We start from the raw sequence: 14,368 nt of genomic DNA on the forward strand, positions 1-14,368 counted from the left end.
CGCAAACCTCCTCCTTAGGGCCCCACTTCCACTCCGCCCCCGTTCCCTTCTCCCAACCCAGGGCCCTCCAGGCTCACCTTGTTGCCTTGCCAGGTGCTAAAGATCTACAAGAAGGTAAAAAGATCACTTCATGCAAATTCAAGAAAGAAACACTCTCCTAAAGTCACGACCACTTCAGGAAGAAAGAAGAGAGCAAGAAGGGCCAGCAAGTTTCAGCCATTGCTGTAGACTAAGAGCCACAAGCAGCCAGGCCCAGACCCAGTGGACCCTGCAAGCTACACCACTCCCAGACAAGACCATGCAGCAGTACCTACAGAGCAGGCTTCAGAGACCTCGGACAGTCTTCATCTAGAGACCTGGCTGCAGAGAAATGGCCAACTGCGTAGAGACCGACTCAGACCTTAATGTGGAATTCAGAACACGAATGGAGGTGATTCAAATAAAATCAACATGGTGGGAGAAGCCCCTCCACGAAATAAAAGTAGGCACTCTGCACAGCAATGATGAATTGTGTTGCGTTACTACTTGAGATCGTTCCTCAGAATGAGAGAGTGAAATGGCAGAGAGGCTTAGTTAGCATCTTTAGTTTAAACCAAGTCCCTGGTCCCCTGACATCTTCCCGAGCAGAAAAAGTACATACAGCTTGCCAGGGGTGGAAAAATATCCTTTCCACCAGAGTCCCTATCTCTGGCAGATGACTTTAACAACTCCCTTACTTGGTAGTCAACATTCGTTTCCAATGTGGGTGAAATCGGGAGAACACAGCAATGGCCATGCTCACTCTGAGAGGCTTAAGGGCAACGGGGAAGGGAAAGGAGAGAACCTCGACGTCCCCAGGAAGCTCTGACTTTGTCAGTCTTGATACAGAACTGAGCTGCTCTGGTCACTTGGGAATAATTCAGTGGGGAGTCGAAGGTCTCTGAGCTTCATTGGCTCCCTCATCTTCTGTTGACCTCATGGTGAGTTGTAACAAAGGCCAGCAGCACCAGGCCCACCCACCAGGAAGGGGGAGTCATGTGGCCACGTGAAGCAGAAGCCTCACCAGATACCCATCTCAGATCTGGTGCTGCCCAGGCTCCCCCGTCTCACACTCCCTGTAAGTCATTCATCCCCTTGAAAGCCCTTCTAGAAGGGAGCCCTCGCACGGTGTGCCCTCGCGCAGTGTGCCCTGCAGAGGCAGAAACTGTTGGGATTCAATATTTATAGGTTAGAACACTGATACTCAAAAAGTTTTGAGTCTCTCCAAGAGAATTTGACAAACTCAACACTTCCTTGTACAGTTTTAAGTTGACATCCCCAAATTTTTATCGTGAGTTTAAATACTTAGGATGTAATTTCTGATTATCAATAGTGATGTCTAAATAGAGCTGTTACATTAGTTGCTTTTTTAAAATTTACAGCCTGGTGTATATCATTGCCCAGGTAATTTCTACCTCGCTGCACTATGGGATTACTCTAGAGAGGTGCCACCAGCCAGGATTAGTATTTGGCCTGTATTTTTCTCAGAAAACTATGCATCTGCTTAAGCATTTATTTTTTTTAAGATTTTATTTATTTATTCATGAGAGACAGAGAGGCAGAGACATAGGCAGAGGGAGAAACAGGCTCCACGGAGGGAGCCCAATGTGGGAATCGATCCCAGGTCCCCAGGATCACGCCCTAGGCTGAAGGCGGAGCTAAACCGCTGAGCCACCCGGGCTGCCCTGCTTAAGCATTTAAATAACCACATGGTGAGACCATTCTTTGCCCTGCCATGTGAACGAGATGGTTTTTTCTGTACATTTTTAAAGGCTGCTGTTTCCTGATCCTCGCCTGAGCCACAGTGACAAGTGGCAGGCTGAGCCCTGTGTACTCTGTGCTTGCAAGATGGTTTGGTGCAGACCGTACCTTAGCCGTAGAACAAATAAACTAATGGTTTGCAGTCAGGTGTCCAGTGTTGTATAGCATCTTCTGTGAACAGGAATGTTCTATAGGAGTGTTTTGACCATATTTTGCTAGTGAAAAATAAAACACAGGTGTACTTCTATCAATTAGCTGAAATTTAAAATGCTTATGGCATACCATTGAAAAGTCCTCCATCACCTTTGGCACTTTGCAATTTTTTTTTTTTTTAGCGATTTTATTTATTTATTTATTTGATAGAGAGCACAAGGAGGGGGAGCAGCAGGCAGAGGGAGAGGGAGAAGCAGTCTCCCCACTGATCAGGGAGCCCTATGTGGGGCCCAATCCCAGGACCCTGAGATTATAACATAATGGCAACAAGAAAATTACTGGTAGGGGGCGCCTGGCTGGCACAGTTGGTTGAGCTTCCAACTCTTGGTTTTGGCTCAGGTCTCGATTCAGGGTCATTAGATCGAGCCCCACATTGGGCTCATGCTCAGCACATTGTTTAGGTTTCTCTCTCCCTGCCCCTCCCCACTGCACTTGCTTTCTCTCTCTCTCTCTCAAATAATAACTAAAACAGATCTTTTAAAAATAAAAAAAGAAAGAAAATTACTGGTAGGAGGGAAGACATCAAAACAGGTTAATAAAACCAAATTAGCAAATAGGGGGCCCAAACAAGAAGCTAAGACTCAGAGTATCCCAACTTTTTATTTTTAAAAAGGAAAAGATTAGTACGTGAGCCCGCATATTAACACTCTTCACCTGGATCTCACCAGTAGTTAAAAACATTACAGATACCATATCTGCTTTATCACTAATCTGTTTTGGTCTTCAGTAGGCCCAGCAGACACCAGTGCTGTCTGGGACTTTGATGTTGTTAACAGCTTCATCAGAATGTCCTAACAGGACTTTGCCCTGTGAAACCCTACAGCATATTATTGTCCTATCACCAGGGCTGCTGGTGTGGTAACTGCACACCTGAGGGTGTTACCTGCCTTTATAACTTGGATCTGGGTCCTTTTATGATACAATCAACAGAACTCAGCATTAACTGAAATAATCATTAATTTTTGTCAGGTGAATTGTACGGAGGTGCTATGGAACCGGCGTAGAGAAGGAAAAAGTTAGGGCTCCTTGGAGGAGTTATATCCATTTACAATAAACTGCTGATCTAGTAAATAATATGTTTCTCTGAGTGTGAGCCACATTAGCAAGTTAGTCGAACCCAGTGACAGGGTTGTGGAAACTTCCAAGTTAGAGCTCGTAGGTCAGAAGCGCGTGTAGCAGCCTGCACTTGGGATTGATTCTGAAGTAGCGATGCAGTCTCACCGGTCAGGATCCTTAACTGGGCTGCGATACTATCCCAGGTAGAGTCAGAGTCAGAAAAGTTGAATTCTAGGACACTCGGCTGGGGTCTGAGAATAGCTTAGCCTGGGGAAAAACACATTGTAATTAGTGCTGGAATCATATTAAACACAGGGTTCAAGTGTCAAACGTCAAACACAGGGAACCAGAACACTTTAAGTGTTCTGAGATTATTGTTAGATCATCTACATTTCTAAGTTAAAAAACAAGTTATCATCAGGCTAATGGAACAGCCTTAAAGTAAAAGAAAATGGTGCCAACTTTGTGGTTTCATCTTTCTCCCTTTGCATATAAGGATAAAGAGTGTAAACTGGAGAATAAATTTTTGTTTATGTGTTTGCCCAACACGATTTTCAAAAAGCAGTAAATACTTCAGAGAGAAAACGATTTCCCCTGGACAAACAGAAAGAATAACAGTTCAGGACCACTCTGGAGAGAACCATTGTGTCATGGGATTCCTGGTAAAACAGGTAAAGCAGGTCAGGGAAACTGCTCACTACGCCGCCTCCCCACCCTAAACACACAGGAGCTCCCCTTATTCTGAGGGCAGACTTACAGTTTCTGTTCCTGCTATCCTGGGTCCCAGAGAAGACCACCAGATACAGCTTTTTTTTTTTCCTTAAAACTATTCTTCATACTTAATCTGATGATTTTTACTTTTCTTTTAATCGGTGTATAATTGACATACAATATCCTATTCGCTTTAGGTGTGTATCGTAGGGGTTCATTATTTTTACACATTCTGGGAAGATAGATCCCCATGATAAATCTCGTTCCCATCTGTTACCATACAAAGCTACTGCAGTATGGTCAACTGTCTGTCCTACGCTAAACATCACACCACGCTGACTGACTTATTTTACAACTAGAAGTTTGTATTTCTTAATCCCCTTCACCTATTTTGCTAAATCCCCTCCCCTCACCAGCCTCGCCTGGCTCTGGTAACTAGTGTAGGTTTCCTGTATCTATGAATCTGTGTCTGTTTTGTTTTGTTTGTTCATTTGTTTGATGTTTTAGATTCCACATATAAGTGAAATCATAGGATTTGTTCTGTCTGACTTAATTCGCTTAGAGATTTTTCCTTTTTAATGCAATCCAGCGAATGCTTTTTCTACTTCGTAAATTATTTCTATTTAATAAGTACAAAATTGAATTGTTTTCATGATCGTTTTTGCAAAAGTCTGAATTATAGACTGCTTCATTCATCAATTTCTTAAAATGTTTTTAGTTTAGTTTTGTTTTGTTTTTACAGTATTTAGTTTCTTCCACTGCTCTGACTTTTGTTTTGTTTCGTGTTCTTAATCCTGCAATTTAACTTTGCATTTATCCCAAACCTCAGGCTTGGGAAGCATCTCTTTACATACTTGCAGGTAATTGTTCATCCTGCCTGAGTGGCTTGCATTTGACTGAACATGCCCACTTCTTTTCACAATTTCATATAGGTCTAATTTTACAAACCTTTAATCAGTCGCTGTTCTCCTCTGAACATGCTCCAAGTTTTTTCTCTTTATACAGCGTGACAGGAAAATTAAATATGGTTTCTTCCAACTGAAGCCTGCCCAATGCCAAATAAAGCAAAAATAATTGCCTTTTTTTTTCACACCTGTGCCTTCATGCAGTCCTATAAAGCCATTTGCCTCCTATTTCAACATAAAGAAGGCTCATCCAGTTGAACACCAACCCATAATTGTTGGATCTCACTGGGCTAGGCTTCATGGACGGCTGTCTTAGCTGGTATTTCCACATGGATTACAATTCAGTAGCATATTAAAACTTAAACATTAGGTCTATAAAATGACTTCTTCCACATATTTTTTCTTCAAAGACTGTCCTGTGAACAATTGGTATAAATGTGAATTCAGCGGTAGGAGTCTCAAGAATGAAGACTTGAATGATTGTTTTTTGATTTTTGTGTTTTGCAGCCTCAGTGAAATAACACATTTGTGTGTCATGTTTTGATATGAAGTGATCACAAATAATTTACCCATAATAAGTCACCAAAGCTTTGAATTATTTAGGTATATTCATGTTTGTGTACATACACTCACACACACACACACACACACACACGTTTTGAAATCACACAAGTGATTTGAAAATCACTGTCTCACATGTATTCCAATATGATTTCCTGAGAGAGAAAGAGTTAAAATTACAGCTGACATTCAGGGAATTACACATGATCCACAACCTATGCTTGTGGCCATTTTGAGTTATTTTTATGTTTTTGAGTTATTTTCCAAACTTTTGTCCATGACTAGGTAGAAGAGGAAATTACAAATAAGGGCATCAGAATCTATATTAAAACAAAATGTCTATAAGCATTGTTTTAATTGAGACCTAGCAGTTAAGATGGCCAAAAGAGATATAAAAGTCCTCCTTACATTAGTAGCAAGAGGGTAGGGGTGGAATCCACCAATTTTATGTTTTTAGTTTAGCAATAAAATAAGGTTAATTTTTGTGGTTTTCAATAGTGTGAACCTGTTTTATTTTTTTATTTTTTCTGTGTGAACCTGTTTTATTACTGTTGATGCAGAGTAGAGGTTAGGGGAGAATTGTGGCATTTTTAAAAATCCTCAAGGTATATCTTGTTGACTCTGACATGACTGATTTTCTCGTATTCATAATATCATTAGATGAACATTTAACAAAGTATTTTATAGTACAATTTTTTTCATTTATATACAAAATTGCTTTGAGTCTTTCTTTTTTTTCGTGGTTTTTTTTTTTTTTTTTTTTGGAAATCTGGGTACATCTATGGAAGGTCAATATCCTCCATCCTTTGTGGTAATGTGGCATAATGATTAAATAACAATGTGATAGGGATGCCTGGCTGGCTCAGCGGTTGGGCATCTGCCTTTGGCTCAGGTCGTGATCCTGGGGTCCTGGGATTGAGTCCCACATGGGGCTCCCTGCATGGAGCCTACTTCTCCCTCCGTCTGTCTGTCTGTCTCTCTCATGAATAAATAAATAAAATCTTAAAAAAAAAAATGCTATACTCTCAATACTCTCAAAGCTTTTGGGATAGTTCAGAAGTCCCTGAATGTTGATAGAACTTCATAATTTTAAATTTCTTATATTTAAACCCAGGCCACTGTTGGACTACCACAAGCATCTCTGAGCAGATCATTCTGGTTACTAGGTAGCATCTTCCATTCTCTTCCTCTGCCGTTCAGGCCAGTGCAATAATGTTTGTGCAGGTGTGGGACTGTCTTCTCTCCGTACCCAAGTCAAACTCCTCAGTTCTGTCAAAGTAACTAACTGTACCCGTGCTGAGAATTCTTTGCACCCTCAGTGACACAGCAGGGTTTTAGTGAAATGGTCCCTTTAGTTTTTCTTCTTTTATCACAGCCGTCTTGGCTTAGAACCCTGGCCTGAATCTCTAGGAACAAGGATGCATAAGAGGCTATTCTAACCCGTGCTCAGAATTAGCCTGTCCCTCAGACACCTAGGCCAGTTGCCTATTTGGAGATAAATCTCCACGAATTTGGCATTTTTACACATACAGTGAGTGAAGCACTGACTGCCCTTTGTTCTGGGCTACCTCTTCGAGATGTTTGTTTGGCAAACACCCTTAGAAGATGGAAATAGTATCTGTCCATTATAAAAGGTTCAGACTCCCTAAAATAAAGGTTCCTCTCCTATAACGCTACCCACTGCCTGTGCGGGGTATTGGGACTCAGTTAACAAGTCTCCTCCTCCCTGCAATACCGATATTCTGGATGCTGCTAATGCTGTCATAAACTCTCCTTCCTCTCTGACTCACGAGTCTCATGTCTTCTACCAACATCCATGCGGCAGGCGAACTCTTAGCTTGCAAGTAGAGTACAATCTCAGACCCTTTACAGTTCTTGACATTGCCTTACACCAGATGCCTGAGCTTGGCTCCTAAAAGCCTTTCTGTCCCTCATGTAAATACATCCTCAGGTACATGGGCTCCACAGTGCTCCAGATAGACCTTTCCATGGCTTCATCTTAGAGTGAACAGAGCATAGGCTCAATACATGACCCCTACACAACTCTCCAAGTGTGAATTGTTATCACAAGTCAGGCTCTCGGGGCACCTGGGTGGCTCGGTCGGTTTAGTGTCTGCCTTGGGCTCAGGTCATGATCCTGGGGTCCTGGGATCGAGCCTGCACCTGTTGGGGCTCCCTGCTCAGTGGGGAGTCTGCTTCCCCCACTCGTGCTCCCTCTCACTCCCAAATAAATACAATCTTTAATAAAAAATAAGTCTGGCTCTTTTTCGTATATACTCATTACTACGCTCATAAAACTCCCTTGAAATACCCTTGGGCTTTATTCAGCTCGTGTATACTCCGTGTGTTCATGAAGCTTTTTCGGAGGACCCCTGCTGTGTTAGGTCTTACTCCTTTGCATTCAACAAAACTTGAACTCCTAATTAGGGACTAAGTATTAGCTAATGACTAATGAAGGATAGTCAGAGAAAGGCAGGCAGGGACAAGGCAAATCCCCCTCCCCCAGGAAGAAACCACCCCTATAAGGACTCTGCACCACCCTGGAAGGTGTCCTCCACCCTTTCCCATGTGAACACCTACCTGGAGCTCTTGGGCAAAAGCCTGATTGGGTGACAGACACGGGGAGGATTAAGCCGATCACAACAGCCTGCCAACAAGCCCACAAAAACCCCTAGACTTAGAAATCCTCTCCGGTCGCCTCCCTCTTCCAGAGCTTTGCCTGTTACTCAATAAACTTTGCTTTACTGTTGCCCAGGAGGATCACCCAAGAAACTTTGCTCTACTGCCCACCACTCTTGGTCTGGTCTTCCTCTTCATTCTTCATTTTTCCAAGTGGTGGGACCAAGAGCCACCCAGGTACCAAAGAAAAAGAAATCCTGCAACATGACCAACATCTACGGTGAACACAGTCATTACTTAGTCTGCTGATCCCTAGATTCTCAAAGCTAAAGTCTTTGATTTAAAAAAAATAACATATGTGTTGACTGAGCTTATTTCCTGGCTTGACATGGAAACTTCTGAAGGTCAGACATAAATGTGAAATGAAAACACCTATTTACTAATTAACCCAAATAGCATTCTTATCAATCGGATTCTAAAGAACATAAGCCTGTAACAGAAGGGGCTTAAGAGTATTTAAATTTCTGAGGCAGTGCCTGAAGCAGTTCTGCTGAGGGCCCAGGGTACCCCCGTCATAGTTCCTCCTTACCCTTCTTCTTAGGAACAGCTCAGGATCTTTTCTTCTACACATTATTGGACATTTTCCTCTTCTCTATTCTATTTCCAGGTATTATTTCCACTCTCTCTAACCCCAGTTATGGACTGAATTATTTCCCCTCACAAATTCATATGTTTAAGATGGGTGAGGGGATGGGGTAACTGGGTGATGGGCATTAAGGAGGGCACGTGATGTTACGAGCACTGGGTGTTTGTTTTTTTTTTTAATTTTTATTTATTTATGATAGTCACAGAGAGAGAGAGAGAAAGGCAGAGACACAGGCAGAGGGAGAAGCAGGCTCCATGCACCGGGAGCCCGACGTGGGATTCAATCCCGGGTCTCCAGGATCGCGCCCAGGGCCAAAGGCAGGCGCCAAACCGCTGCACCACCCAGGGTTCCCCGAGCACTGGGTGTTACATGCAGCTGATGAATCACTAAATTCTGCCTCAGAAACTAATAATACACTTTTGTTAACTAAACTGAATTTAAATTAAAAATGTTCAAAATTCATATGTTTAAGTCTTGTCTAATCCCCAGCACCTCAGAATGTGACTAGGGGATAGAGTCTTTAGAGGGGTGATTAAATCAAAATTAGGTCATTAGTGTGGGCCCGAATCCAATATGACTGGTGTCCTTATAGGAAGAGGAAATTTGGACAGACACAGAGGGAGCACAGCACGGGACCATAAAGATGGCCATCCAGAGGCCAAGGAGAGGGGCTTCAGAAGAATCCAACCCTGCCAACACCTTGATTTTGGACTTCTAGCCTCCAGATCTGTGAGAAAATCAATTTCTGGTTGTGTAAGCCACCCAGTTGGCAGTACTTCGTGGAGCAGCCCTTCCACACTAGCACATCCACCCCTTCCCATCAGCTGTGCACCCGACAGTCTGGCTGTTTGCACCCTGCTCCTCCCTGGGACCTTCTATTTCCTCTGAGTCCCCATTTCAGTATTGGATTCAGCAAATCCTTTAAATTACAAATTATTTCTTTGAGGGCTTCGATGAATCACTGTTCTTGAGGATTCCGTTTCCAGCAGATTACCTCATCGTGCCACTTGAAATTGTGAGCATTAGCAGGCAAATCTTAACGTCGCTCATGTCTAGCAAAACTGGTTTTCTGTCACCGTCTTTCAAAATAAAGAGAAGGGCACCTGGGTGGCTTAAGTGTACAACTCTGGATTCCGGCTCAGGTCGTGATCTCAAGGTTGTGAGACTGAGCCACGTTGGGCTCCACCACACGGGGTCCTTGCTCCAACGCCGGTTGTGACAGGGAGTCCCCCTCTCTGCGCCCTTCCCCCGTGGCCCCTTCCCCACCGCCACTCTCAAGCGTGTGTGCGTGCTTTCTCTCTAAAAAAAAAAAAAAATTAGGGGCACCTGGGTGGCTCAGTCAGTTAGGCTTGTGCCTTGGTCCCAGATCATGGTCCCAAGGTCCTGGGATCGAGTCCCCACACCGGGCTCCCTGCACAGCGGGAGCCTGCTCCCCCCTCTCCCTGCCACCGCCTGCTCCTGCTTTCTCTTGCTATCTCTCTCTCAAATAATAAAGTCTTTAAAAATAATAATAATAATAATAAACAACTTTAAAAACTGCAACGTCCTTTAACTTCCTCAGGTATCCCCAGTCTGAAGGTACACCTGGGGAAGCACATCAACACTGAGGATTTGAATTCCACTGGCTCACTCTTCCCCCTACTGAGGCACAGAAGACATCAGTCCCATTTCAAAACTGTTTCTGGGAAGCCCTAGGGCCTGTGTGAAAGTGGCAGCGGGGCCTCACTGTGGGAAGCTTTCCTGTGGCCCCAGGCCTCTGCAGGACGGGCCCCAGTGGGTTGGGGGTGCACAGTGGCTTCACCTGACTCCTGAAGCACGAGTGGAAACCCTGGCTGTTTCTGTACAGCTGCAGTCCCAGCCGTAGGATAACCAACCTAACGCTGGGAGCTTTATGTTAAGGCTTATTGTCCTTTAAAAAAGAACCAACACGGGACACCTGCGTGGCTCAGTGGTTGAGCATCTGCCTTTGGCTCAGGTCATGATTCCGGAGTGCTAGGATCGAGTCCCATATCTGGCTCCCCACAGGGAGCCTGCTTCTCCCTCTGCCTGTGTCTCTGCCTCTCTCTGTGTCTCTCATGAATGAATAAATAAAATATTTTTTAAAATAAAAAAAATAAAAAGAACCAACACACGACGCCTGTGGTTAGTGGAGACATTAAATGCGTGACGTGAAGCACTTGCATCCCCTCATTGCTGCAGTGACTGTTTACTGAGTTCGAGTCTACTTGCTGGGGCAGCGATGAGGACAGCCCCGGCCTGTGGAGTCAGCCAGTGAATTCGGGTCCCTGATACCAGCGCACCTCCACAGTCCAGCACCTTGGTCTCCATCAGGTGTTCTGAGATTCTGAGCTAAAGAGTTGTGACCTTCAGCAGCATAAATCATGGGGAGGGAAGGGGAGGCTGTTGGGTATTTTCTCTTTCCTAATGAAAGTAGCTGTAAAAAAAAAAAAAAAAAAAGGAGAGTCAAGATAAAAGGTGCTGTGACCTGGGGCTAGATTTCAGATTGAGTCTCTCACTCTAACTGATGCCATTTATACTCCGCACAACCCCTTCCGCAGACCTTCTCAGACCCCAGGACACTGCAAACGGAGTTACTTCCTAATGCATTTTATGGCATTTGGAAGCCCTCCAGTGGCCAAATACTGTACTTTAAAAAAAAAAAATCCATTTGCTGTGCTGAAGTATTTAGGTGTGAAATGTACTCATGTTTGCAACTGACTTTGAAATCTGTCAAAAAATTAAGATGAATTAATGTATGGATAGATAAATAGATCTCAACATAGATATTAGATATGTGATCGAGCAAAAATAACAATGCTAATTATAGAATGCAGGTGACACACATATGGGTCACTACATAATCTTTTAATTTCTCTGTTGGAACATTATATAAAATATTGAACAAAATCTCTTGGCTAGACCCTGAATATTTGTATCTTGTAGTTGGCATTATTCTATTAGAATTTTTAGACATTTAAGCATCTCAGTAGAATTGTCTTCATTAATGGACATGCATCAATTTTTCCTAACAGGATTAATTTCTAAATGTTTAAAAAGCACTTCTAGGTTTCTTTTGAGAAAGTTTATACCTCACACTTGTGAGAATGGCTAAAACCAAAAACACTGGAAATAAATGTTGCCGAGGATTTGGAGAAAAAGGAATTTCTGTTAGTGAAAATGCAACCTGAAAACGGTGGAAAACAGTCTGGAGTTTCCTTTAAAAAAATTTTTTTTAAGATTTTATTTATTTATTTGACAGAGCAAGCGAGAGAGCACAAGCAGGGGGAGCAGCAGGCAGAGAGGGAAGGAGAAGCAGTCTCCCCACAGAGCAAGGAGCCTCATCGCAGGACCCTCAGATCATGACCTGAGCCAAAGGCAGACACTTAACCGACTGAGCCACCCAGGTGCCCCACCTCAGAAAAAAATTTTTTAATGATCCTGTAATTCCACTAGTGGGTAATTAACCAAAGAATATAAAAAACAATGATTTGAAAAGATAATGCACCCTGATGTTTACTGCAGCATTATTTACAATAGCCAAAATATGGAAGCAACCCAAGTGTCCGTTGATAGATGAGTGGATAAAGAAGATATGATGTATTAAAAAAATGGAGTATCACTCAGCCAAAAGTGATATTCATTCAGAAGAATGAAATCCTACCATTCATGACAACATGAATATGTCTAGAAGGTATTATGCTAAGTGAAGTAAGTCAGAGAAAGACATATTTCCTGTATGATTTCACTCATATGTGGAGCCTAAGAAACAAAACGAATAAAAAAGACAAAAGCACATATTCTTAAATACAGAGAACAAACTGGTGGTTACTAAAGGAAAGAAGGGTGAGATGGGTGAAATAGGTGAAGGGGATTAAGAGCCCACTTACATGATGAGCACTGAGTAATGTATAGAATTGTTGCATGACTATATTGTACACCTGAAACTAATGTAACACTGTACATTCATTATACTGGAATTTTAAAAATAAATGTTTACATTCCTAGAATATCTATTTTACATACTCAGGATATTGCTAGCAAGTTAAGTAGATTACCTTAATTTTTTTTTTTTTTTAATCAGAGAAGCAGTTGTTTAACAGTTTGACAATTGGTCAGGCTTCGATGCAGAAAATAAAATCCACCCTTGAGTAATTTTAGCAAAAAGGGATTTATTGCATTGTATATTACAAATGGCAGGGTTGGGGACACCTGAGTGGCTCAGCATTTGAGCGTCTGCATTTGGCTCAGGTCGTGATTCTGGGGTCTCAGGATCAAGTTCCGCATCGGGCTCCCTGCATGGAGCCTGCTTCTCCCTCTGCCTGTGTCTCTGCCTCTCTCTCTCTCTCTCTCTCCTCTGTTTATCTCATGAATAAATAAAATCTTTAAAAACAAAACAAAGGGGCAGCCGGGTGGCTCAGCACTTTATTTTTATTTTTATATTTTTAAAGACTATTTATTCATGAGAGACACAGAGAGAGAGGCAGAAACACAGGCAGAGGGAGAAGCAGGCTCCATGCATGGGGCCCCATGTGGGACTTGATCCCGGGACTCCAGGATCACGTCCTGGGCCGAAGGCAGACACTCAACTGCTCAGCCACCCAGGTGTCCCGGCTCAGCACTTTAGCGCCGCCTTCAGCCCAGGGTGTGATCCTGGAGACCCAGGATCAAGTCCCACATCAGACTCCCTGCATGGAGCCTGCTTCTCCCTCTCTCTCTCTCTCTCTCTCTCTCTCTCTGTGTGTGTGTGTGTGTCTCATGAGTAAATGAATGAGGTCTTTTTAAAAAAAAAAATGGCAAGGTTGTAAACTGAGCTTCAGGAATGCTCACAAATCACGTCGCCCTCACTGTAATATGGCCCATCAAGGAGGATGCCTCATAACCTGGCCCTCCCCCCTGCAATGCTAGATTCTTCACTGGACACTAGTTGGTGTAATTTAAGTTACATCCATAATTCTAGCTGCCAAGGGAGTTGAGAAATGCATTTTTAGCCTTCCTGACATTAAAGGCTAGGAAAGCCTGTAAAGAGGAGGATGGCATGAGATGAAAGGCTGTTGGAGACTTTAGCGAACAGATCATAAGGACAGGCTGACGGTACCCGAACACATTGATCAGCATTGCCACGGAGACTGCCAGACATTGGGACCCTTCTGATGTGTGTAATGAGAAGTAGGTGGCAACATCTATGAAGCTTTTTTTTTTTTTTAAGATTTTATTTATTCATTCATGAGAGACAGAGAGAGGCAGAGACACAGGCAGAGGGAGAAGCAGGCTCCCTGCGGGGAGCCCGACATGGGACTCCATCCCGGGTCTCCAGGATCACACCCTGGGCTGACAGCAGATGCTCAACTGCTGAGCCCCCCGGGCGTCCCTATGAAGCATTCTTGCCCCCAAACAGCAATCCTGAATCTGAGAGCCTCCAGATCCAAACACCAAGTTTACAAAAAATAGAGGGATAGAAGCACACGTTCACACCACAGGGACGCAGCCAGTGCAATCCAGAGTGTGGGAAACTACAGGACAAATGACAGATTCCTCAATAAATAAATGGCAAGAAAAAAAGGGAAGGGAACACAAAATTAAAAGATCTAAAAGACAGGTGAACGCAGCATGGGGCTGGATTCAAGCAAACCAGTTGTCAAACATTTTATGAGACTCAAATCTGAACACATACTTGAATAACTGATCACATTGTTAATTTTTCAGATGCACAATGGCTTAGTTATGTCAACAGTCACTCCAATTACTTTTACAATAAGCTCTTTGTTTTTTGATTGTTGTATATTGTTTCTTTCATAACTAACATATGGCTCTGTGTCTTATGCCAGAAAGCAAGCTTCGGGTGCTGGGCATTTTACATGTTAAATAATCGACTCCTTGT

The 14,368-nt window shown here is 43.1% G+C and overlaps 1 long non-coding RNA gene across 16 annotated transcripts in view; it reads left to right on the top strand.

Moving 5' to 3' along the window:
- The window catches only part of LOC144292914 (uncharacterized), a 121,287-nt gene that overhangs the window by 22,817 nt on the left and 84,102 nt on the right, over positions 1 to 14,368 (top strand). For 2 of the 16 annotated variants that reach the window (XR_013360312.1, XR_013360310.1), the window contains 2 exons: positions 94 to 8,124; positions 10,052 to 10,613. The exons of 10 other annotated variants lie outside the window; for them this stretch is intronic. This is a non-coding gene — a long non-coding RNA (uncharacterized LOC144292914). Of the gene's footprint in view, positions 1 to 93; positions 8,125 to 9,082; positions 9,220 to 10,051; positions 10,614 to 11,749; positions 12,775 to 14,368 lie in introns of those variants that run through there. 4 more of the 16 variants (XR_013360311.1, XR_013360324.1, XR_013360323.1 and 1 more) reach the window with 4 other exon arrangements.

The sequence above is a fragment of the Canis aureus genome, chromosome 21 (genome assembly GCF_053574225.1).
Source record: "Canis aureus isolate CA01 chromosome 21, VMU_Caureus_v.1.0, whole genome shotgun sequence".
Lineage (NCBI taxonomy): Eukaryota > Metazoa > Chordata > Mammalia > Carnivora > Canidae > Canis > Canis aureus.